The sequence below is a fragment of the Vidua chalybeata genome, chromosome 6 (assembly GCF_026979565.1).
Source record: "Vidua chalybeata isolate OUT-0048 chromosome 6, bVidCha1 merged haplotype, whole genome shotgun sequence".
Lineage (NCBI taxonomy): Eukaryota > Metazoa > Chordata > Aves > Passeriformes > Viduidae > Vidua > Vidua chalybeata.
Window position 1 is genome coordinate 44,859,364 of NC_071535.1, and position 26,862 is coordinate 44,886,225.

At 44.2% G+C, this 26,862-nt stretch overlaps 1 protein-coding gene across 4 annotated transcripts in view; it reads right to left on the reverse strand.

Moving 5' to 3' along the window:
* The window catches only part of C6H11orf24 (chromosome 6 C11orf24 homolog), an 85,064-nt gene that overhangs the window by 22,659 nt on the left and 35,543 nt on the right, over positions 1 to 26,862 (reverse strand). For 3 of the 4 annotated variants that reach the window (XM_053946688.1, XM_053946686.1, XM_053946684.1), the window contains 3 exons: positions 23,510 to 23,619; positions 22,192 to 22,376; positions 16,950 to 17,053 (listed from right to left, as the gene is read on the reverse strand). The gene's annotated coding sequence lies outside the window, so the exon portion shown is untranslated. The remainder of the gene's footprint in view (positions 1 to 16,949; positions 17,054 to 22,191; positions 22,377 to 23,509; positions 23,620 to 26,862) is intronic. The other variant, XM_053946689.1, reaches the window with a different exon arrangement.

Genomic DNA, 26,862 nt, shown 5'->3' on the forward strand with positions numbered 1-26,862 from the left:
GAATTAGAAGAGACAGTTTAAGGGGGGAGGGGGACTGTCTGCTGTAGAACAGATTATCTGGCAGGACCAAGCACAATGGTGGTGGAAATATTGTGAAGCTGTTGAGTAAAGCACAAGGGCATGTGGCTCTTAGGGTTGGTGTAGTGGAAAACAAGCACATTTCTGGGAATAACAGTCCCAGGAGAAATAAAAAAATGCCCATAGAGAAGTCCAGATGCACAATGGGAAAGTATAGGCACTGAAAAAAAGCTGTGATTGCGCAGCCAAAGAGAATGGGCTGCCATGAACGTGCCCTCACTCGCCTGTCTCCCTACAATGCATGGAGAAAGTCAGTTGGGCTGTTTCGTTTGAGACACCCAGAGGACAATCTTGAAGTGTTTAGAGATCTTTGCAACTTTACATGTCTCGTGTGAAAAGCCAGGGTGCTAAGACATGCTTGCAATAGCAGGTTTTCATAGAATATAAATGAGCTTTCAGTTGGTTTACATTTATTCCAGATTGTCAGGAGAGTAGAGATTATGGGATATAACAAAATACTATCAAAGGGTTTTGGGCTGGTGGTGCAGGAAAGGAGATTTTAGGATATTAGTTGAAACACAAATGGCTTCAGTGTAGTCCAGCTATGTCCCAGACATTAACCCAACCAGGGACTTTGCACTGGCTGAGCTAGAGACCAAAAGGCATATCTGTGTTTAAGAAATAACACTTTTCTGTTTTAAGAACAGATGGTGATCTGAATGGGGAATATTTGCTCTTCTGGACTATTCAAATAAACGTAGCCAGTTAATGCAAATTGAGGAATAGTTATACACCTCCCATTATGTCTAAGAAAATGTGGGACTACATTAAAACATATAAAAGGTTGAAACTCCCTGTCCTGCATTGTAATAGCTCATTTTGTCCAGTGCCGAGAGAGGTTCCCAGCCTGCTTGGGAAAGCTGTCCCCCCAGGGAAGCATCAACTTTCCAGCTCTGTGTGTGGTACATACAAGCTGCTGTAACAGTTTTAACTTGGTGTAGGCCAGATTCACCTCTGGTATAAACTCCAGTCTTAATTAAGCCAAGAACCTATTTAGCCTGCTATTATTTTTTCTGATAATCATCTCCTCATGAAGGACATGCCTGTGCCAACTCCCAGGCTGCGATTAGGGAAGAATCTGGCTAGAACTGTTGACAATATGTTTGCATAGTACTAAATACCATTTAATATGATCTATAAATATTTACACTTGGAGGAAGAGAACTGCTCTTTGCATAGTTTGCATGCTGGCATCTGCCAGACTGAATAAATTACTAATGAAAATCACGTTGTGAAAAAAAAAAAACCATGATGATTCTTTGGAGCTTTTATTTTTAAAGACAGTGGTATGATAAGGAAATACATTCCTTGGGAATTACATTCTCTGCAAAATACCAGTCCTGGAATAGGCACTATTGCTCTGTGCAACTGAGGCAGCACAGACTGCAGGAGCACTGGTTTTCCTAGGCTGAAAGAAGAGACATTTTAGCTAGGGAAAGACAATCCTTGCTCTCCAGAGGCCAAGTGTGCAATGGCTTGCTTTGGTGTAACAGTCTTGAAGAGAACTGGATTTCTTTCTGACCCTACATCTTTTCCAGCCTGAATTCAGTCCCACAAAGTCATGAGTCTGGCCAATTCTTCTAATTTTTAAGTCTTTTCAGAGCATTCTAGCTTCCTCAAGCAAGATACTGCATACAAATCTTGACTATCATTCTAAATTTGTTTTGGTGTATATGAGGAAACATATGGAAATGTGAAACAAGTACCCTTAGAAGTGATAATGTGGATAAACTTCTCTAAATTTCACTGATATTAACTCCTCATATTTGAGCAGAGGTGTTCCCATCCACTGATAGTAGTCACTTCAAAAATTTCATAATTAAATCCCAAAACCTCTTTTTAAACTTACTTTAAAGCCAAGACTCTCACGTAATTTAATTTTAACAATATAGACCAAATTAAAGAACTGGTCACAAGCAGAGACCATTGAATTGACTGGATTTTTAATTACTGTAAAGCATTAAATAAATGCAAACAGCTATAAATTATCTTCTCTGTGCATCTGCAGAACATTATAACATTGTAACATTACTTGGGACCCATCAGGATGCTCCTGTTTATGTTCAAACTCCTAGAGCTGTGCCACTGGCATCATATTACTGCAGTTTTCCCATGAAAAATCCATATCACACTCTGCCAGAAATCCTTTCTCTCAGAAGCCATGGGAATCTCTGAAGCATGAGTTACATATACATTATCTCCTCACAGAAGCAGCCTGAAAGATATTTCTAGCAGTGCACTGTCAGATGTGTATCGTACCTGACATTGTGGAGCAATGTGTTGCAACGTCCTGCACTCATCTGTCTTTACTTAGCTGTCTTACTCTCTTCCATCTTTTAACTAAGTCTGGCTGAAAATGGAGAGAACCTGGGACCAAAGAGAGCCACAAACTGCACAAAAGGTAGGGCAGAAAGGGAGTATCAGAAAACTGAAAATTGCTCTGGGGTCATAGCACAAGGCAGAAAGCAGCTCTTGAAAAGTTTTTAACCACAGCCCCACTGTTTTGTCCTGCCAACACACTGCAGCCGGGAATATCTCTTAGTCAAGCACAAATGCATGCTTCATCCGTAGAAGACGTTGTGAAGTCTGGATGGGAGTGCTGTTGTAGCTTACCTCTGGCAGCTGTGCTCCATTTATGTGGCCTGGTACACACTTCAGCAGGCAATGCTGCCATCCTATACCTATAGATCCTCTATATATCTATACATCCTGTAGGGTTATATAATAAACCAGAACTGGAGCTTGCCAGATGAATTCATTCCAATTCCCAAGTGTCCAAATCCACTTTTGTGGGATTGTTGTGGGAATTGTTGTTGGCTGTCCTAGCATTTGGATTTCTCCTGACGCAGAGACTCCAACATCGCCACAAGGGAGAGAATGTAGTGTCTTCCGCTTCTGGTTTGTAATGGTCGTGTTGAGAGAGATGTGGGACTTGTCCGATGCTTATTGTACAGACACACACAAGAGCTGGTCCTCACATGCAAAACACCATTCTGAAAGGGGGCAGACAGGCTTTGCTTCACTAATGGGGGTGGAAAACACTTCCAGTAAGTGAATTGATGGATTTTTCCTAAAGAAAAGTAAAACGTGCTGTTGCTGGTCAGTACAACCTGCCTTGTCCACACAAAGGTTTTATGCACATCCTTCCTGACAGAGGTGTGACCGTACAGGGAAGTAGAAAGGCTGGGAGGACAGAGCAGAATGGCCACTACAGAGATACAGCTAAATTCTCATGAGAGCTGCTGCTGACCTGGTTTCTGCTCCACTCTGTTCAGCTCATCCATAAGGATTTCTGACTCACGCTAGAATGCTTTGCACCAGCTGCTTCCTTTTTTTGCAGAACAGCCCAAGCTGGAGGAAAGAATGTATTTGGGAACAAGAGGTAACCCCTTCAGAAAGTAATGCTGGAAAAGCAACATAAGCAAGAATCCATAGAGTAGGAAAAGTGGGGGTTTGGGTGGAGTGGCAGAGAACAGGGAATGGCCATTATGAAAAGACAAAAAATGTAATAATGACAGTAGTTACCAAATCCTTGCCTAGAGCTTTGCCAGGGTGATTTTTAACTTGAGGGATTAGGATTGCATAAAAATAATAACCTGGAACTTGAGCCTATATCCTTTATGCTGAAAGCAGGGGTTTTCTTGCTTGAAATGATTGTCAATAATAAGGAGCCAAGCTCAAATGCTACTTTCCCTATTGAATGCACCACACCTGATTTTGGCTGCAGTGTATTCAAGTCAAACCCGGGACTTCCTGCTTCAGTCCTCACAACACAAACCAGGATCTTGATCCAATGCCAAGAACATCTGAAGATTATGTACAGGTGAAGCCAGAACTGGATGAATACTCTGCAAATGTTGCTGTTGGTGTTTGTTTGCTTTATTTTCAGCCTGTGTGTTTGCAAGCTGTGGATTTGCCAGTGATTTTTTCCATCATTTTCTCTCTACTTGCCACCTTAACAGCAGCCTCCACCAAGTCACCAGCCTTCTGGCCTTAGACAGGCACAGAAGTAAAAGGCTGTAGCTATTTGCATAACCCAAAGAAACAAAGATCATTAAAGCAATGCCTCACAGTGTTTCTGTCAGCCTTGTGTCTGGTGGCATTTCTGCAAGTTACCATTTGGACCACCACCTTTCCACTCCAGGGTTTATAGCTGCAATATTAAAACATTAGGTGATCAGGAGTCTGCACAAATTAACTCAGTGTGGAGCAGATATGGTTTTGTCTTGTTGTGCTACAAAATAAAAAAATGGTTATTTTAAGATAAAGCCTTTTGACTGGATTCAGACAAATTCTGAGGCGTCCCTGCATAGAAAGAGGCACTTTATTATTACCAAGCCATCACAGTCTGTACTTGTAGATTTTGCTAAAAAAAAAAAACTCAGCCCAAACAAACCACATAACAGTCTAAATAGTAGAAATACTGATGGAAGAACAGGGCAGCTTCTCTAATGATTTAATAATACAGCATATGCATGAACATCCACATTTTTTAAACAGGGGTCCGTGGAATGTCCACAGGGGCTGGAGGACAGCAGAGCATTGTGCCAGTCTCCTCCTGAGATCAGGTAGGGCAAGAAAGGGCAGTTTAACCATTAGCAAACTTTCTGGTGCTTAGTTTCCTAAATAATCATCTCCTTAGTGAGCTGAGAGCTGACCACTAATGGTGCCATATAAGGATTTCCTCCCCAGCCTGACCAGGACACTGTGGCTTTCCCAGCCATGACCCAGGATTGACAAAAAGCCTCAAAGAAGGAGTGGGGTGGTGGAACGAGATAGCAGAGATAGCCTGAACACCAGTGGCGAATTGGACTGAAAGCCTGGAAAGCAGGCTAGACAAGGAAGTGCATGCACACGTCTGAGGGTGGCTTAAGGACTGATTCCCCTTTCCAGAACTTGCAAGGAAGCAGAAAAGGGTTAAAGTATCTTCTGCTCACTGCTTTTTCTGTTTGATTAACTTATTGCCATCCTGTCAGACAAAATGAATGTCTTTGATATAAGCCCACCCTCGTGCCACTTTGGTGACAGACCATCTCCTCCTCCTGCACCAGATCTTCTGCACATCTCAACAGAGCAGCTGCTAATAAGTACTTGGAGACTGTCCAAGGGGACAGTGTAATGCGGCAGCAAGCTGGTAGGGGAGCCTTGCTCAGTGCCCCACCAACGGTTGCACATTTCAGAGGCAAGATGGGATGTTTTGTGCCTGTCCCACCACTGCTCTGCAACATTGTTCCAAAACAATCTGAGTTTCAGATTGCAACCTGTGCTGCTTGCAAGGTTCCCCAGGCTGCTGGAGACAGAGAAAATGGGCCTCCATTGCTACCTACACTCCCAAAGACCTCTTCACACAAACAGTGCAGAAGAAGACTGTCACCAGCTACTGCTTCTGTTACCTTTCCTTCAGTTTGGTGTGTCCTTCTTCCCCTTTGCTCCATAGTGATACCTTCAGAACTAGCAAAGTGCTTTTCAACAAAATTCCAGGTGCTTGATCTTACAACTGCACTACAATCTCTGCTCTTAGCAGTGTCTCTTCTGCCTCTCTAAAACTGACAGAAACTGTGCACTGCCTCCATCCTCACAACTAGGTCATTTAACTCTGAAACTTGATGGCAATCACTTCAAAATGTAAGTTGTTTAGAGATTGCACCCATTTCCTTACCCTGAAACCACACACCTAGATAATGGTAAAAAAGTAGAAAAGTTTCCAAAAAAACATACACACTAAAGTATATCCATGTCCCTAAATCATCAGTGGACAGATATATGTCTTCTTTGGCCTCACTTCTTTTACTTCCATTAAGATGACAGACTTGATGTGAATGCAGAATGTGGTACTGCCTACTACAAGTAGTAGTCAGCCAACAACCAACTACAAGTATACAAAAATGTCCATATTAATGGGGCAAAATATCTGTTGCCCTTTATAAGCATAAGTGTTGCTTTCTAAATGGTACTAAAATGTGTGTTCTTATACTAAAAACACTCACATTCACCATACCAGAGATCACCATCTGTCAGCATTCATGTTCAGGTCTTCAGAGAATCACCCGAAAACAGAAAACAACCTCTTGGCAAACATTGACTCATGCCAGGCCTTGGAGAGCTGCTTGTCCACAAATAATTGCCTATGTCTTGTGTATTTGCAAAAACTCAGTCATCAGAGATCTTGCCTTGGTCATCTCTTTTTCATGTGGCTGTCCTGTCTCTGATGTCTTTCTGTTCATAACCAAGTTTAAACTGCCCTTGCAATGGCTAATCCTGTTGGCTCCTTGGACATAAACGTAGAGCTAAAACAGAATAGCATGGAAGGGGAGTTGTGTTGTGGTAAATGTAGATCCATGGTCTCCAAACATTTTTGATCTTGCATACCACTATCAGTAAAAAAGTTTTGAATAGTTGTGTGCATCCCATGGTGTGCACACACCCTGCTTTGGAGACCACTGATCTTGTCAACAGCTAAACTTTCCTGCTTGTTGCTCTGGGCTGACCCCTTTTGTAATCTCTATGTCCCAAATCAGAAGTGTGTAAACTCCTTTGGTCCAGATTTGGCTCAAAGGGTATTTGCTAGATGAGAGATGGAATCCACTACAAAGAGAAGTAAGGGTGTTCTATTATGGAAGGGGAGGGAAAGAGAGTTTAAGCAGGAGCTCTTGAATGGTTCCCTGAGAAACAGTCTTACACCAAATTCCACCAGGTCTCATTGCAATGGGTGCATAGTGGTACTCAGACTAAATCTGGTGTTCTTGTAAGAAGAAAGAGGATAGAGAGAAAAGGATACAAATAATAGCAACAATCACACTGTACCATCTGACAGCTGTGCCTAAGGGCAGTACAATACTTCCAGGTGGTTTAACTCTGCACAACTCCTTGCAGGCTCCAGAGAAATATCTTCCACCATCAGTCATATAGCATGGGCTGGATTACTTGGCCAGAGGCACATTCAGTCTGAGTACTTTTTAGTATAGTAATGTGGAAGGACAAACTCCAAGAAGTAAGGGTTTCATCCTAAGCTGAAAAGAGGTGGTGTAGAGGACAGAAAAGTATAGGCTGCATCTTGGATAGGGACATGGTGAATGTGATGAAACACAAGCTGAACACAGATATATGGTGCCTTGCAAAAGACTTAGCAAAACCAGCTAATACAATTTTAGGGTGAGTTAACAGGAACTCTGTTGGTGCAGGGGGAAAACTCTGTTTTGTTGGGTACTAAGAATTAGTTTTGGTTTGGAAGAAGCCACGTTGATTGATCACTCTTAAGGGAAGGGGAGACAAAGTTGACAATTCGAACAAAGCTTATTTTCTTGCCTTTTAGTCTCATGAATGTTCCTCTCTTGGAGAGGAAAAAATTAGAGCTAAGTTGCTGGTCTCTGCGTTTCCCTAGCTCCTTTCTCTGTAGATAATAACCCAGTTCAGCAGCTGTTAGATGCTTCAGGACAGAAACCTAAGCCAGACATTTCATGCCAAGAGAAAAAGAACAGCAGGTGAGAAGAGAGCAGGTGGCTTGGGAGCTTGTCTCAAAGATCTACCCTGGAGAGCTGTTTATAGGAGGAACGCAGGAAAGGGAACCTGGGAATTATTCAGGGCTGGCAACTGGCAATCAGATGTAAAATCATGAGTCATATCTCTGTGTTAGGCACCTCCTTGGTCTCATCAAAAGTGAGAAAGAGAGGACTCACCAGCCCTGATACTGCAAAAGCATAGAATCACATTAGAAAAGAAAAGCCCTTGATCAAACAAATATACTTACAGGCCTTTTTTTGTTTATCAGCATTAAGCAAAATGGCCACATGCCACTCCTCTGCTCGTTTGGTCGTCAGAAAGAACCCAGCTAGAGGAAGTTTCTTCACTCCAGGGAAAATGTTCACAGTTGTTGGCATAGAAAACAATGCAAACAAACCCCTGACATTGCATTCCCCTTTATCTGAGGCTGGCAGCATGTTATTTGAAATAACAAGGTAATGAGTGCAGTCCTTCTAAACTCTTGCGTGGTTGCACAACTCATTGAGCAACAACATAACACAGTGAAAAAATCTGCCATTGCTGGCCCCTGAGCTCAGTGAGTGAGGTCTGTGGCCCTCCATTTGTTAATGGCTGCACACAGCCACTAGTTTTCCTTACATCCTAAAGCCACATCAAACCTTCAGCAGTCCAAGCAAGTTAGGCAATACTTTGGGCAGTTCACACAGTTACCCAGAAGGCCAGAAAAAACTTCCCAAGTTTTTAGCAGATCACAAACCACTTTTAGTAGTTTCTAACTTACCTACAGTAATATTTTATATGTGGTTCAATAGGTTAGAGAGCAGAAGGGAAAGTGAAAACTGGAGTTCCTGCAAAAGATGGCCAGCACCCTTGAAAGAAATAACTACATTTCAGGGATCATATTCATGGATTGCAACCACAGCTTGCAGCCTTCCCTTTGAAAGAGCTAGAGCCTCTAAAAGAGCCAGGGAAGACACATGCCTCCAGAATGAGGAGGATGACCTGATGCAAAAAACAGGATTATTCAACATCCTTCCTGACTTCTGCTAGCTTGAGGTTGACTGCTTGCTAGGTGCCAGGAGACATTACTCATCACAAGAGAATTTGTTAATGAATAAGGTTGTTAATTTGCCATATTTTTTGCAGATGTGCTTTCACATTGATTTCATTTTGCCAAGAGTTTGAGTTGTCAAGCTGCTTTTTCCTCTTGGTTCATGTTAAGTTTCATTTGAGCTGGTTGTCACTGCATGCACTGGGTGTGAAGGTGCATGTATGCCATCAGAGTCTGGCCCTCTGCACATTCTGCTAATGTTGCTTCTCACGTGGTTCCATTTTGCCTGCATGCATTGCTGCAGGCCGCACAGCCAGTACTGACAAACACATTCACAGCCCGTGTATTCCCAGCCCAGGAGGTGCTGCAGTCTTAAAGCTGGTGGTAGAGCCCAGAGTCAAAAAGGCCTTGGAATAGTGGGCTCCCAGCATGGTTCTGAGAAACCAAGAGCAGCAACACTGTCTGTACAAGCATGTCAGAGGGTGTTGAGTGGTGGCTAGTTGGACCAGCTCCTGCCAGTAAGATGCAGGAAGATAGAGCAGAGTTATATTGGTGGTGGTTCAAGGGTTTGTTCAGGACAGGAGGGAATAGGAGAATCCTAGTCTAGACCTGTGCGTGAGAACATGGGCTGATTTTCTGAAGGGAACAGAGCAATGCCATTTTATCCACACTGAGAACCTGTATTACTGCACTGCTACCTCTACCAGCACTGAAACACATCTGAGCAATGTGAATAGAAAACAGGGGAGTGAGCTAATCAGGGATCATTTCATCCAATAGGATATCATGCATCTTCTATAAATTACCATAGCAAGAGCATTTAGACTATGTCTGCTACTCCATGCACATTGTGCCACTCTGGCAAAGCAGCCATAGAACTGACACAGAAGAGGTTCCCATTCCAATCACTTCTTTTTAATACTTGACTACATATTTGCTGCTCTGGCTCCCCCCTGAAGTGAAGTTTAAAGTCATACTCTCCAGAGTGGCTGGGGCCCATGGGACAGAATTCTTATGTTCTCTGTTGCTGAGTTCTGAGGAGCTGAGACTGTAAGGAGCCAGGATCTCATCAGTACTTCTGCTGAGGAAGAGGAGATGCCAAGCCTATAATCTGTCATGAGGCAGAAGGGAGCCATAAAAGATGCCTGTTGCTCCAGGAGTCACTAGAACCAGCCTTCCTACCTAGCTTTTTATCTGTCTCATCACAGCACCGTCAGGATAAATACACACCTCAGGAGAAAACCATTTGTTGCTTTATTGAACTGCCTCTAGGGATTGATGTTGCTTTTGCCTTCTCACACATCTCTGCATTATTAATCAAGATAACCCACATCAGAGCAGTCAGGAGCCTTCAGGAGGAGGAAATACAGGGGAGGAACCATTGGAAATTAACTCAGATGCTTTGGACCTGAGTTATCTGTAGCATTGTCAACTCTGGCTATTTTGCAGTCATGAAATAGGATTTTCAGATGGTATATTTCCAGTTTCATAATAGTGATTTAGATACCTGAGCTTTCACCCAGCTTTCTTATTGCTATTGTCTAGCAATAAGACAGATTTATAATTCTTAGGATCAGAGAAAAAGCCTAAGAACAGGCATACCTTGTAGCCTACAGTAACCAGCAGAGTGATGTGTTTTTAGGAAAAAACAAACCCATAGTATTTCAAGATGTTTAATGTTGAACTAGTGCATATTATGCTTATGGTCACTGTCTCTATCCCCCCACTTTACTCTCCCTTGAGGTGTCTGAACCTTAAAGCCACTTCTTGAATCTCCAGCCAAATTCTCACTGAGCAGGTAGAACACCTCCTCCCAACCTATTTGTTCCACTACCACTGCCAAAGGGCACCAGCCCTGCTTCACCACCGAGTGACAGCTGAGCTCAGCCTTTTATCACTGTATCTGTATCCAACAACTTTCAATGGTCAAGCAGAGTGAATTGATATGTAATTAACCCCCTCTTGGTTATCCACAACTTATATTAGAAAATATTTGCACTCCTTGGCAATTCCTGGGCTCACAGTGACAGAGCAGGGCTGAAAGCCCCAAATCCAATAGGGATTTACAAATTTTACTCTGTCTTTGCAGCATGTGTCCCAGGTGGGTGTTCCTGGAGTGTAGGTTGTGGGGTGTCATTTTGCTGAGGGGTTCTAATCCCTTGCTGAAGGCTGGCAGTCTGTCCTCCATTTTACCATGGAAAGCTAGGCTGAATGGACAGCTCTCCCTCTTCCCCACAGGTTTTGTTTCTGATCCAATGGAAGGCAGTACATATTACATCAAAATCTGGTGCTTCTTTTGCAGTTGTTTCTTCCTGACTCTGGCAGTCTTCATGCACGGCCATGTATTTCAGATGTGTAATGCAGCATGTCTGTATGCCCTAGAGGGTGCTGGCTCCTGCCAATACCATTCCATATGGGGTTATTCAAGTGTAAGAGAGTCCCAGATTTCACCCCTAGCCAATGAACACTTCTGTTTCCAAGTGAACTTTTCAAATATTTCTTTTTATTTGGGGATGACAGTCTGCTCCCATGCTCTGACTCCCCAGACATCTAAGGAAACAGTAGCAGGTAGATGAGGTTCAGAATTTACCCTTGTAAACCATCTGAGTCAGCATCAACGCAATAAAACCACATCCCAAATCAGCTAGCAAGGTCTTCCCTCAGGGCTGGACTGCAGTAGCTGCCAAAGGAAAACAGACTGGCTTGAAGGTCTCCAACAGCACTGTCAAACTTCAGAGCAAGGACACAGATCAGTGGACATTCTGACTTCACCCTTTGCCAGTCAACCTCTTCCCTCTCTGCTATTCAAAGCAGATGTAGATTTAGCATCAGCTAGCAGAAAAAAAAAAAAAGTGTGCAGACTATACAAGGTCAGAGATTCCTGTATTTCCCATGACCTCAAGCCTGCAGAGTTTTCTTAAGCTTCATCATTTGCTACTGGAACCACTGCCTTTAGTACCATGTTATAGCTATTGTCACCCCTTCTTGAGCTGGAAGTTTTCATTAATGGCAATAGCCACAATAACAGACAACTTTCTGGGCATCTTGGGTTGCAGCTCAGGTTATAAAGGACAACTGACTGCTGGAAAACTCTACCTAAACAGAGAGGTACCTCAAGGGGGAATCATATGCAGAGTAATGTGCATGTTTTTTTCACTGCAGAGTGTTGTGTATTCACACATGAGAATACAATACAATGGAATACAATGGAAATAAAACAACCTTGGCCTCCAAACCTGCATCATATTCTCATTTTATAATTATTACAGTCAATGACAAAATGTCCTCTCTCCCCTTTAAATCTGATCACTTGCTATGAAATAATTAATACTATCTCAAATGGTGCTTATATAGGTTAAAAATCCCGTTACAAATTCATTTCTTACACCTGAGTTTGCAGGGCAGGGGTCCATTTGTGTCAGTATGAGATTGATTCAAATTGCTGCAGGACCCCACTGCTGGAATTGCAAGCCCTCTACCAAAGGAATCAGACCTCTCCCTTTCCACTGCACACCAGTGTGGATTTGTACAGCTCCACATACCAGGCAGCTACAAAGCCCAGGGTGTGTTGCAGGTAGGAAGAGCTCAGCTGCCACCATCAGGACCGCTGGGGCAGAATAGGTGAGCACAGGATCTGCTCAGACCTCAATCCAAGCTAGGAACCAGGAAATCTCTTGTCAGGAACACAAAAAGGAAATAAATGAGTCTGCACGATTGTAAAGACTGTTAGATATAAATGAGAGGCAAAAGGGGGAAAGATGCCAAACCCTACGTAAGAGTGGTGGCTTGCAAACGGTTGTGAAAGAAAAGGTCTCCAGGAGGATGCACTAAGTTTTGCTTTCCCAGGGGGTACTTTTTCCCACAAAACCCTGTAAAGACTGCAAGGACTTGGCTGCAAACCAAAAGGAAGGATAAGGCACGAGAGGGCGCCACTGGTTTGCTGGCATCTCCCACCTCAGCTGGCAGGCTTTGCTGTTCCCTGCTGACACAGATGCAATCCAAAGCTGACTGAACTGCTTTCCACCAAGTGCGGCGAACTCGGGATGAAGTGGACGGCAGAGAGATCTGAGCGAGATATGCTGAAACTTCTCTTCTGGGAGGGGCATGTGGCGTTGTAACATCCTTTGTGGGGTGTTATCCCAAGGACACATTTCTCCTCACGCACACCCCAATACCGAGCTGGCTTCAACCCAGAGCCACCCTATAAAACATGCTCGTGGTCGATGCAGCACGGAGCAGCTGCAGCTCTGAGGCTCTTGGGTGTGGGGGGTCACACAACACACCCTGCGGGGCACTGTCCCCTCTGCATCCCTCTCCCTCCACCCTCCTCCTGCCCATGGCTGCAGGAAGCAAGGCACAGCCTGGGCATGAAGGGAGCGAGGAGGAAGGATGGTGGGCGTATCCATACGAGCTGCGAGTCCCTTTGTGTTGCCACTTCCCACTCACATTGTGACAGCTTGGCTCAAAGTTCCGCCAGGCTGATGGTGCTTGCTGCCAGGGAGGAGGAGGGAACACTGCCGAGGGATCTGCAGTTCATCCTCCCCTGTCCTGCAGGGACGTGTCTGTGCCCAGCGAGACACTCTTCCCCCCGTGTATGGGAGGAGCAGTAGGGCTGTCACTGGCGAGGGAGTGAAGCGCGGGGGGGTGGAGAGCGCTCATTTGCAAATAGGGTGTAGGACTGCTTTTCCCTTCTTGGGGTACACCAAAGAGCTCACATGCCGCATCACACACTGGCTGCACTCAAGAGGTGGTGAACAGTCGCAAACACGAGCATTGGGGAGCAAGAACTAGAGTGATCTGGACAGGGAGGACACTGCAAATAATCCCAGAGTCTCCTTGCAAAGCGTCAGGGCCGTTTTCGGGAGCCTGCACTCGCACTCTGGCAAAGGCACAGCTGGAGGGTAGCGCTGCAAGGGGTGGGGGGGTGGGGAAAGAAGGAATGGGGATCAGCTTGGAGCTGCATGGTGGCTGGGGCTGAGGATGGAACAAAGCCCAGCAGACAGCCAAGCTAAAGGAGTAAAAGAGCAAATTCTCCCCGAGGGATTTTCCTGCTCACCAAAGCAAGGCAGAAGGCCTCACAAAGGCCTCTGGATCAGGCAGAGCTCTGGAGAGGACTGAAGGTTCCAGCTACTGCAGGAGGCTTTGAGGGAGAGAACAGAGGGGCTTCTCTTCTAAGGAACTGTATCACCACCTGACCACTTCTCACCCACTGCAGGCTACTGGTTGTCCTCACCATCTGCAGGGCACCCAGGCCCCCCCCTCAAAGAACTGCTTCTTTGGGTTACTCTCAATACCAGCCTGACCCTTTAAGAGCAACAATGTTGCTTCCTCTGAAAGTAGAAAATTATTCCAGGTGAGAAAAAGCCCAATGTGACTACAACATGAACATTTCAGAAAGCATACCCAGCCCAGGTGTTTTTCCCCTTGTCAAGTAATGCAGCAGCATCTCACAGATCCTCTCTGCTCTCTCCCCTCAAAACCTGCAGGTGCTGTGTTATTTTCAAGCTGCATTTCTCTCCCTGCTGCTTGGTACCACCTCACCTGTTTTCCTTCCACCAACTATTCTTTGAAAAGTGAGGGCATCCAGGCAGCACCTGGGTGTGTCCCAACCTGCACACACTCTGCCAGATCACCAGCACAACAGTGGGATAGGAGATCCAGCAGCATAGGAGTTAAGCTATTCTGTTCTGGCTATCCGGGTCTTTCCCTCCCATCTTTTTCCCATGAAATAATCAGTGGGGTTTAGCCTTGCAGGCATGCAGAGATCCAGCTGCTCTTGTGCAAGCAGGAGTATCCTCTAAGCTGCTGGGGACTGGCTGTCTGAAGGAATAATATCCGGGGGCACATTCAGAGTTGAAGGGTAGAATTGAAATAAGCAATTGGAGAGAGAGCAGAGAGGTGCAGCTTATTCCAGTGACCTTTAACACTGAGGCCAAGGCCCTAGTGTTTGCATATCCCAGTATTTTAAGAGACAGGACGGATTGTTTTCCTGAGGCCCTGACTTTTTTAAAAAAGCAAACATAAAGAAATACTCTTTTTTGTGGAGGAGATAAGAACACAGCTGAATGTCATTCCCTGTCTCTCAAACTGAATTTCCCTGGCTCAGGAGATGGGTGGCACACAAGAATATGGACTAGAAAATGCATTTTTCAGCATCAGGTCATAGCAAGCAATGAGATGCAGTGGGACTTTATCTGCCTAGCTGGCCTGGCACCAGCCAGGCTGGGATAAGGCAAGAAAGGCCGTGGTTTCACAGTGCTGTTAGCTCTCTTTTGTCTGAAAGAGTCTAGTAGTTGCAATAATAGAGAGAAGCATCTGCCTGGGTACCTGCATCCCCTTCCCTCTATGCCATCAAGTTACTAAAATCAAGTCATTCAAAGGCAGAGAGAAGACAGTCTGCTACCAATCTACTGACATGTCAGAGCACACAGAGTTTGCAGCCTTCAGCCATTCTGTGCCCATTGAAATCATGAAATCAGTAGTTCAGATGGCATGGAAGAAATTAGAAAAGATAACCAACTTCTGCCTCCTTTCATAAAAAAAAGCTCAGAGAACTGAAACAAAGGCAAGAGACAACAGATTCATAATGTTCAGGGGGAACAGGAGCTTTTCCCATGGTGTGTAGTGACACTGCAGTACTGCCCACAGCAGAATGTGTTGGATTCTGGACAAGAAAGGATGGACAGATTCAGGGCAGACAAAGGCACCATAAAATACAGAAACCATACATTGGTGGAGGCTGTGAAAACCCTCACACTCTGGGCTTGATCTGTTCTTGGACTCTTCTTAATGGATCTGCAATTGCCCACTGCCAGGAGTCTCTCACTGTACCCAAGACTCACAACTTTTACAACTGCTCATTTGGAGCACAGACACAGAATTATCAATGTTGGAGAAGACATCTAAGACTGTAAAGTCCAACCATTCACCCAGGACCTGCCATGTTCTCCACTAAACCATATCCCCAGTTGCCTTTTGAATACTTCCAGGAATAATGATTCCAAGTCACCCTGGGCACCTCTTTCAACACCTGACCATCCTTTCAGTAAAGAAATTTTTCCTAATACCTAATTTAAACCTCCCCTGAACAACTTCAGGCCATTTCCTCTCATCCTGTTTCTGGCTACCAGGGAGAAGAGACTGAACACGAGCTCCTTACAACCTCCTTTCAAGCAGCTGTAGAATGACAGCTATAGATCTTAATTGATCCAACCAACCCCCACAAACAACCTTTGCCCATGGGCCCAGGAGCCCCATTTACATTCATCCTTGGCCCTTCAATCCTGTCCTCATATACATTGTAGGAGTAGGCAGAAGGCTAAAACAACCAATGAGTGTCAAACTCACACCATAAAGCACAGGACACAAGAGAAAAACCAGGGTAGTTTGTGAGGGCAACAGGCCCTTGAGGGGGAGGAGAGCCCTGCAGCTGAAACTACACCAAAACTTGTCTGTCAACCAGAAATGAGACACTATGGCAGAAAGATTAGGCACTGGACCCCACACTGCTTCTGTATTGGTAAGGGACACTTCAAAAGGGCTGGATTGCTTTACTTGGTTTATTCAGCCAGGCAGGAGGATGGAATTGCCCTTTCTCCTGTAGGGATGGTGTTTTCCAGAAGCTAAAAACTGCTGTTTTGTTTTGAGGTATCAGCTGCATCTACTGATGCTGTTTGGTTAGAAGGTCCCTGCATGGTTTTAGACTGACCTCAGAGCCTCTAATCTTGCTAAAAGTACCTGCTGCACTCAAATAGGCTGCTGGCAATGCCAAGGGGTGTTGGAACTGATTGCTCTGGTTTCACTAGGGCATCCTTGAGGCTGACAGCCTCAGACCTCTGTGAGATGTTCCAGCTGCAGCACCCACATAAAATGACCAAGTAACCAAGGCACATGGAGCCACAGGCACAGCAAGAGTGGTGGGAGATCCCCCATGCTTCTGGATGGCTTGTGACCTCTTTTCAGAGTCCATTCTCCCAGCTCTTCATTGAAAATATGAATTGATTAAGTGTTGACAAAAGAAAATATGGTTGTGTCTTTTTTTCTCATCAGTCCCCTTCAAATGAATTCTCTTGGCATCTGTCATGTTACAATGGTATCAACTCACCCATTTCTGCATCACTTCAGAGGAAAAGCCTGGTGGTACTTGGCTTTATTTGTAATGAAAAAAGACCAAGCTGAGGAAAAAATACTTAATTCCTCATTCCCAAGAATAAAAAGGACAAGATTTCAGGCTTTTTTCAATTGATTTAAGCCTTCCCCATCACCCAAAAGAGTACATCCCCTTTTTCCATGGGGAGCTGACCTCTCAGGAGGGGGATACAGTTGTTTGAGGATGACGCACCTTTTCTTACTTGTCAGAAGGGCAGCTTCAGTCCCCCTTGCTTGTTGTGCTCCAACAAAGTCATAACCCAAGGTCCACATGGCACTCTGCACTGTGCATACCACCTGCACAAGGGAGGGAATGGGGCATACCATAAGTTTTGCTCAGCTCACCAACTTCAGCACTGAAGGGGGAAAAATTTTCGCACAGCTGTTGCCTTTTGTTACCAGTCCTGTGTGGCTCAAATACAGCTGTTTAATTAGCATTTGCTCCAGAATTTGGGCCTACCAGTTCCCCAGAGGCTAAAACATGGATTATCTAAGGTAGGGATTTTTGTGGGGTTTTTTACTGGAGGACTGGGAAATTGGCTGTTTGCAAAACTCAGTCGTATCAGCATGACACATGAAAATTTTGTACAAACTATTGGCCACATGACAGTTTGAACCCCATATCCTCCTTGGAGGCTGGTGACTGAGCTGGAGAGGAATCAACAAAATCAAGAGTCCATTGACTGACATCACCATTAATTCTACTGCTCTCTGAGATAAGGAAAGGATATTGTCTTGGCCAAAGCCAGGAGAGAATTATGAATGTTTACAAATGCATCTCTCCATGGCTGTCACCACCTCTCAGCAAAAAGAATAGCAGAAATAGAAAATATCCTTCAAACAGTGGCAGTGGATTGATTTTCAAAAAATCTTAGCAGTGCTGATTGTGGTGTCTTGGCATCATTCCTTTGGAATTTGTTTAATAAAGTATTTTAAAAGGCTGGACTGGCAATAATACACAGCTCTGGACAGATGAACCCACCCCAAAATGAAGGCTGCTTGGCTGCAAAATGCTGCTTGCTGCAAGACTTCCACAGACCAGGCTCAGCTCCCTACCAACAGTCCCTGGAGTCTCAGGACCTATAGAATCCTGGGTCACGGCATAGACCTTTGGTTTGCTCTGTTTTCTTAAAGGAAAAAGAAGACACTGCATAGGGGACTGAGTGAAAGGCTTGAGCATGTGGGGGAGGTGATCAGTGATCTCTTTCTCTCTGGGGTGATAAATTCCTAGCCACTTGATGGTTTCAGATTTTCTGACATCAGACTGTAAGATTATTGGTAATTTGAGAGGCTGGGAGAGGCAATTTATAATGTTTTCACCGTGCACAGTAAAATTGTTGATACCTCTAATCGCCATCATAGTAAAAGGAAATGTTAGCAATAAAACTTCACTCAGGATTCAGCACCACAGTGAGGAGGGTTTGCATGACATTCCTTTAAAAAAAATGGACTTCTCACTCTTTCGTCTTTTTTTCACTCTCCAACAAAATAAAAATCTGTTTGCAGCATGGAACATGTGACAAAGATGAGCAGTCTGAGCTCTTTGAAAAGCAATGATACAACCACACACACAGAGTTGCCGTAGCTTTCTGCAACCAGTTATCACTAAGCTACGAGAAGCATCTCACATGTCAGTTTGCAAGAATTCCCTTAGAAAGTTAAATGGTGCACACTTTATTCATAATTGGATGCAAATTAAGATGCCACTCATGAGAGAGCTGAAATCCTGGAAGGGCAGATTGCACATAGTAAACATCAGGATTTGAATAATTTTGGAATATGCTGTTCCTTTTTATAGTTTGTTTCTGTCCTTTGCCACCCTGGCAAAGTGAATAAATCAGTCGCTTCCCCCTTCCTGGAAAGTAAAAAGGAAAGATTCAACAACTGCTGATTAAGAGCATTTGACAATCTGTGGATTGGAGCTGTTCAGTCCAAAATCTGAAATGCAGGGATGTCAGCAGCTCCATAGGTCTTGGAAAAGGGACAACCAGCCTGAGACCTTGTGTCTTACTAGGCAGGCAGCCTTGCCACATCCTCAGTGGCTGAAGAAAAGCTCAGGATCTGCCCTTGAATTCAACTGTGAAGAGGGAGACACTACTGGAAAATACTTTCCTTGTGCTTGATGTGGGGTTGGGCTCTGAGGAGAATATACCCAACCTCCCTTGTGCCCTGAGGAACAAAATGTCTTGCTTAGAAGCCATGAGTGAGCATGGAAGAGATTTCCCTGTGTTTTTCCTTCCCAATCAGTGGACCACAAGAAAAGGTTTTGTGCCTTTCTTTCCCAGCCTTGTAGATGCAGACTGGCAGATTCCTCCCTTGTTCCCCCATACACAGAAATGCCTTTAGAGGGTAAGAAAATGAAGCTTTCTTTATCCTAAGGGAGCCCTGGCATAAATAAGAGAAGAAATTCAGGCTTGTCCCAGCCTTCATGGAGTAGCTGTTGGCCAAGGATCTGTTGCTGAGGGGAGACCTCTGAACCCACAAAAAAAGGTTGATTCTGCAGGCACTTCCATAATGAAGAAAGGTAAGATGAAGTTGGAGGCCTCACTCAGAGCTTCTAGCTGGTCGCTAATCAGTAACCGTTTCCTTTCATGCCTTTCACATCCCTCAAAGTGCTCAAATCCACAGCCATCATGTCTTCCTGCCCTGATCCTGTGGCTGGGCTGTCAGCTTGCATGTGTATCCAACCTAGCATGATCAGTCTTGCCATCACTGCCATTCTGCTGTCATTCTCCAGCACATGACTACTGGATTATTTCAGTGTTGGTGGAAAAAACTCCAAAACCTGTCAACCACGGTGCTAATCAGGCACAGGCAAGGGCAAGACCATGGTCACCTTAGCAGGACAACATGGGCTAAGACTGGTCTGGAGGGGGTTTATAAGGACATCCCATCTGTAGGGTAACTTCCTCTCTATGGATGACATCCATAGAGCTCTTTGGGAACTTTGGGTCAGAGAAAAGGAAGCCAGGGAAGGAGGAGGATGGTGTATCCATACAGGTGTGCGGAGGAAGCTCCTCAGAGAGATGGGAGAGTCTCTCAGCCTTCAATATCAGGCTTCCCTCAAGCAAAGTTATCGCTTTAGCAGTAAAAGATAATTAGAAATAACTGGTATTTTTGCTGGAAGGCAAAACAATCCCTCTAAGCAAACAATGACAGGTCACACTGGCTTGTGCAGCCTGGAAATAAATGTAAAAGATAGAGAGGTGCAAAACTGATAGCTCTGCAAAATAAGGAAGCTCCTCCTTATTGCCTTGGATAAATATTGTCTTTTGGGGAAGTTTTTTGCTGTGTTTCACTGCAACAGCTGCCTCTCTTGTGGCTTCTTTTTATTAACAGGTCCAGGGGATTATAAAGCTGGAAGGCAGCAGGGAAAGTCCTCCCCACAGCACATGCACAAAGAGCTTGCAGGGAGATCAGGACCAATTTCTGACTTCTAACCGTTTGGAATCACTAGGAAGATGCTTTTCTTCTGGCTTGCTGGAAGAACCTGTTCTCCTGGGTGTGTCAGCCCCTTGGGACATCCTGGTGTCTGGAAAAGGGTTGTAGGCAGAGGACAGTATGTCCTCCCCTGCTGCCTCTTATTTTAGGGAAACTTAACTAAAAATCTAAATGTAACAAAGCAGCTCCAAAAGCAGATAAACATTCTTTGCTTCATGAGCAGCATATAAACACACTGGTGTCACACATCAGCTCTCTGTGGCTGAGGTACCTTGTTCCTCACTGCAAGGCAGAAGCTGTTCCCTCACAGATGGGCAGAGCAATTTTTCAGAAGAGGCTTCGTAAAGGGCCTCACCTCCCCCAGAAAGGCAATGCTATCAAGACAGGACCCTCATGGATTGGGAACGAGAGGAGAGGCACACCTTCCACCTTCACCTTACATGTGGAGCTCCTCCATGTGCCCTGTTTGTTTCCCTGTGCATCACCTCAGCAGGGTCTGAGAAAGTCCCTGCCACCTCAGGAAGAACAAATTGAATGGCAAAGAGCAAAGCTCAGTGTCTTTGTTTCCCACAGCTCAGGCAAGACACAGAAGCATGACTACGCCTGTATACCCACACAACTTGTGTTAGCGAGCCCACGGAGGGGAAATGTGGACACAGGATCCACACAGGAGCCAGGTGTCAGACACATCCTGCACAGAGTCTGGCTCGGTTTCCCTCCAGGTGTAGAGTATGCAGAGGGAGGTGTGCTTGTTACATTGCTTCTCATTGCTTCTGTGGAACAGCTGAATGTGCAGCACTGAGCATTTCCAAGAGAAAGGATAGAAAAGTGGTGTCTGGGTGTTGTGTTGTACAGACATTCAGGCACAAGCTGAGAAAAGGGGTGATACCACTAACACTGAGCAGCATATGCGTGAAGATGTTGGAGACATTTGTTCTAACTCCCTCCACCTCTCAGTCAGCTTTCTATAACAAGCACAGCAGCCATAGATACCTCCCTTGTAATAGCCTCCAGGGCACCACAAGCCCTCTTCTTTTACCTATATCACCTTTGCAACTTGCCTTTCTTCTGCCAGTAGAAGTAATCACAGCCTTCCTTTTGACATGGAAAAGGTCTCAGAGGTATGATAATCTTTCAAATTTATGTTTTTCCCCTTTTTCTCTCCAGGTTTCCAAACATTCAGGACTGAAACTTGGAGTCTTTACCTAGTACAGCCATCAAATCCTGACTGTAAGCACTTTTGCTAACCAAATAAGTGAATACAATTCTGCTGAGTAAATTTACTAAATTCCAGTAACTCTACAAATATATGGAGTCAGGATTACTTGTGGCCTGTCACAAAACAACCAGCTACTCATTGGCCAGATGCAGGTCATGCTACAATCCCATATTATACTCATACCATGATAAAAACAGGAGGTTGTTCCCTAGGTAGCATTGGTCAGATTCAGCCGATTCTTGTAGAGGAAGAATTATAGTTTAGGCATTTTAAACTGAAACATTCTTTTATCCTGGTTTAACCAATAATCAGATTATTTTCCCCCTTTTTTGTAGGGGGGGTTCATATAGCACCGAATATGAACCGACACATGAGTTAATGTTAGGGTCTAGACTGGGCCAATTTTTAACACTGTTGCTAAGAAAACTCCATGCAGAAAATGATATGCACAGCAGTTTCAAAAAATCACAATGCAATTCAAAAATCAGGAGCAGATGATTTTGTTTAGGTCTGGGTTCTTTCTGTAGCTTTTAACTCTTCCTCATTGCTTAAGACTGTCAATATTAAATTTGAAGTTTTTAACTGAAAAAACATGGAGAGGCTGCTAAAGACCAGGTTCTGCACAAAGTTCATAAACCTGAGAGTACTGATGAGTACATGAAATCACACTGTGATGATAGAAAAAACCTCCAATTTCCTAATAATATTCTTACTAGCATTGAAATGCCAAACTTAGAGAGAGGAAGAAATAAAGGTTTCTTGGGCATTGATTTACCTCATCTTGTTGGAAGTGCAGGTGAAGAAGATCAGCACAGTGGGTGGGATCTGGCTGGAATTTAATAAATTCTGCTTGAGTGCCAACAGGTGTTTCCTTTTCTAGATCCCACTGAGGAGCTCCCTGGCTCTCTTCCCTGAGGAGACACTGGTTATCTGAGCTGATTGACATTTGCAGTTCAGATTCTAGGAAGCATTACAGACAAGAAGAAAAAAAAAAAAAAAAGAAAAGCAAAAGACATGTGCTCTGATGAATGCATTTGGGTGTTATTTTGAGAAACACTTATTCAGCATAAATGCTTATTCAGCTCTGTTGACATGGAAATGGATGGGTAGAAGGGTCTCAAGACAAGACCCCATCAGCACAACTTTTAAAGCCACAATGTATTATCTATATTCTGCCAGATTTTTTTTGTCATAAAACATGTATCAGTATGTATTTGTTGTTTTGACTTGCTTGATTTTTCATAAAATAATTATTATTGTCATCATACCGGTTGAAAAACTTTGCCACAGATAGAAGTTTTGAGAAATGGTGACAAAACTGAAATAAAATGCAGTATGTCTGTAATGAGCAACTGTAACTGTAGCATTTTGCAAAGAGTGATGGCTATATTATGGGAGGAACTATCAAGATACTGAGTTTATATACATTTATTTTTAAATGATTAATTGAATACCTGCCAGGTTTGTGGCCATCATTAGGTTTTGGGATCAATGGCTGCACCAAGGTGAATGAGTGGAGGCTGGGGGTGTGAGGTGGGACTGTGCACATCCCCTGGCTGTGTGCAGCAGTGTCTTGCCCGCTGCTGGAGTCAGCAGCCAGCTCGGCACAGCAAACAGCTCAGCTGCACAGCAGATAGGGATGAGATGGGAGCTGCAGATAGTCTTGTCACCCTGTGATGGGTACAGAAGGTAGGAGATACTTCTGCCCTAGGGACACTGAGTGACAAGATGTCACTTTTCTGTGCAGAGCTGCACTGTGCCTCACCTGGGCCAAGGAGCCCCAGGTCCAGTGCTCACATGGTCACAACATGATCCCAGAGGATGCAGTACCAACCAGTGCCTATGAGATGGGGGAGAAGTAAGTCTGCAAGGCAATTTATAGATGAGTAAGAGCCCTGCCTATGTCTTCCCATGGAGTAAAGGCAGATGAGGTTTTGTGTGAACTTGTCTCCTCTGCAACCCAGGAAGTCAGTTGTTCATTTTTCTCCCTCAGCTCTTTTTTTTATATGTATGTATTTGTTTAATAATGTTTGAGAATTAAAAACAGGAGAAACCACAGTGCATTTTCTGCTGCCAATGAGCCAGTGACTTACCTGTAATTAAAGAGGAGGTAAAGTCATTTATTTGTTGATTCAGGTTGGGTAGGGAGGAGTACATTGACTCTTCCTTGCCCAAAGTAGTATTGGGTAAATGTCATTCACTCCTGTGGATAGAAAAAGTCGCTCTTATATCTTCACTTAAACTGTAAAAACACAACCAGTCCCACAAAACAGATGACATCCAGGAAAGTTCTGAGTAGATAAATTCTATTCTTTGCAGCATTAAGTCACAATGTGTTGTTTCTCCCACCCTCAGCAGTGGGGGAAGTCTGCCCTACAAATCAAAATTCTTACAGGCTTAATCCTTAATACCACAATACAGTCTCCATCACGTGAATCTTTGGTCCAAGGAATATGCAGTACTGCAGATAAAGACACAGAGATCCTATTAAAAGTTAAATCCCCTACTGTTCCCTGCTGTGCTCTGGGTAGAGGACATGCAAAGTGGCAGTACTGCAAGTGGACAAGGCTGAGACAGAATCTGTGGTCTTGAGGGTTCATTTAAGATAGGGTTAGAAAGCAGCCTTTTGGACTCAGAAGCTAATTTGTTCCCTTTTTTCCCTTATAAGCTGTCAGCATAACACATCAATTCTTCCCACTGACGAACCTGACTGTAAGAGGTCCTGGAAAGTATAGTCAGAAGGCTCAGGTCACATCACTACAACCTACCCATTTCACTGGAAATATGTCCACCACTGGAAAAGGTTGGAGAAGGCTGGTGTTGACCAGTTATGTTAGTTTTGGTTTAGGAAAAAAACAGGCAAGCTTGTGTATATAAATGCTACTGCTATATCTCTCCCATTCCTGCTAGTGCTTCTAGCTTTGAATGGAGCACACCTTTCTCCTGAACAATATTCACACATTCCTGTAAGGAAGGGCACACTGCAGGACCTAACCAAAGAACATGCAGCTGGTGGGTGTGACAGATGGGAGACAGCAAGGTAACAGTGAGATAATTAGGATTGGAACCATAAACAGCAGCGGTGGCAGACACTATGAGAGACACTTGAATTAAAATTGGATGTTTGCTTATGAAGAGTTCATTGCTTCCTGCCTGTTTTCACCAAAAAAAACCAAGTTGCTTTGACATCACAGTTAGTTACTATGGAAATGCTGATGCTACCAAAGATAGGACTGTGCTGGAGGGCTATAAAAAGTCCTGGAGACCCAGCTGAGTCTGTACATATTTAGGAAAAGCCAGCACAGCATTTATTTTTGGCAGTAGCACAACAGCCCATTCATGTGACAGAATGTGACCCCAGAAGTGGATAAGGGAACATCACAATACAACAGAGTGCCATGATGCTGAGGTGGGGAGGGAGGGGTCAGAGTTAGGACTATAGGGAAAGTAGAGTACTTAAACCATTACCACCCTGGCAGTAAACCCAAAAAACACAAAGTAAATTTTAGAAAGAGGAACTGCTAGAAATGGAACTTGTCTGTTGCCACAAAGTTGTCATAGGCTTTAACAACCTTGTGAGAGATGTCTCCTAGATAATTTTAAATCTCAGTTAACAGAGAATCATAGAATCATGTAGGTTGGAAAAGACTCTTAAGATCAAGTTCAAAGCTAATGCTGCCAAATTCACCATTAAACCATGTCCCTAAGCGCCACAAGTACATGTCTTTTAAATACCACCAGGAATGGTGACTCCACAACTTCCCTTGGCAGCCTGTTCCAATGCTTGATAACACTTCCAGTGAAGTATTTTTTCCTAATATCCAATCTAAACCACCCCTGGTGCAGCTTGAGGCTGGATTTACATTGTGTTATTACTTATTACCAGGGGGAAGAAACTGGCTCCCTACCCAGAGACACCCTCCTTTCAGGCAGTTGTAGAGAGTGATGAGCTCCCCACCAGCCTCCTTTCCTCCAGGCTAAAGAACTTCAGCTCCCTCAGCTGCTCCTCGTAAGATTTGACTTTTCTAATACTATAGTTGTTGTTTACAGCTGGGATGTCAGCAGGTCATCATTATCATGATCATTATGAATACTTTTAGACCTGGTTAAAAAAAAAATCCCTTTTCAACCCTCCTTTTCCTAACTGAGCTTTAAAAAAAAATAGCTGAGCTTTTCTGCTTCTCAGCAGTTGAAAAATGAGGAATGATAGCCTGAGCAAAATTTATCTGACACTGTTGTCATCTCTCTGAAGGAGATGGATACAGAAGCATTGTTCCTATGAGAGAAGGACTTCACCAAAAACCAGCTGCTCACCAAGTTTATTAGGACACTGAGTCACATCACAGGCAGAATGGACAGGTCCACCAGAGGCATTTCTGTGCCCAGGAGTCTTCTCCCTGTCTGCCACACTGCTGAGGTCTGTGTGTGGATGACAGCTGGAAGCAGGCAGGAAGCCTCTGGTGCACTGCTCTGGCAGGGCAGGTAGGCTGTACAGTGGGTCAGCTCAGGCTTCACTTGATGCTTTTGAAATCTGTGTCATGATTGCGGCTTTCAGGGTAAAACAGTTTTCAGAGGAGCTTTGACTCCTGGGCAAATGCACCTTTACCCACATGAGACTTCATCTGGGCTCCTATCTGTATTCCTATTCCAGAAACTGAATGGAAGATTTGCCTCCACAAAGCCTAATGCCAGCAGCATTTTCCTCCTCCACTAAATACCCCCAGGCTATTGATATCAGCCTGCAGTACTGAGTGCCCCTTCCCCTCCCAGCACAGCTCTAACACTTCAGCAGCCACAGTCTTTACATATGTTCTGCATCCCATCCAAAAAGCAGGACAGCACTTTCTTCAGACACCAGTTTGTTCAGCACTGACTGAAAAGGGGCATAAGAACAGAAAACACTACTTGGGCTTTCAAGCAGTCACCAGTTTCACAGGCAAATCCATCACACCCATCCATACTCCTATAAGGCTTCATTTAAACTAGGCAAAAACAGGGAGAAATGCTAGGCTCACAAAAGATATTTCTATAGTCCATAAAACCACATTGTCTGTGATATGACTGAGCAGTTGTGATAGGGATGCTGCAGAAAAGCCCCTGTGGTCTTCCCTGTGCTTTGTTTGATGCCCCAGCAATTTAGCAAGGGCAGAAATTACTCTCCACCCCACAAGCTCAAGAGAGACCTGTAGCACTTGTATAGAAATGGAGAGTCTGGGGGGAAAAAAGGCAAGAAGGAAACAAACTAGATTAAAACCGAGTTTCTTCATTTAATAAATTGTTGCATCAATCTAAGATGAAACCTTGTAGATATAGAAGTCGGAGAACACTAATTACTCCAGTGCATGTCTTTGCTGCATATGTTTTAGGACATGTGCTCTCACTTCTCAGGGAAAGACAAATAATGCCTTTGTTGTAAACTCTGGAAAGAAAAGCAAAGGCTTTTATT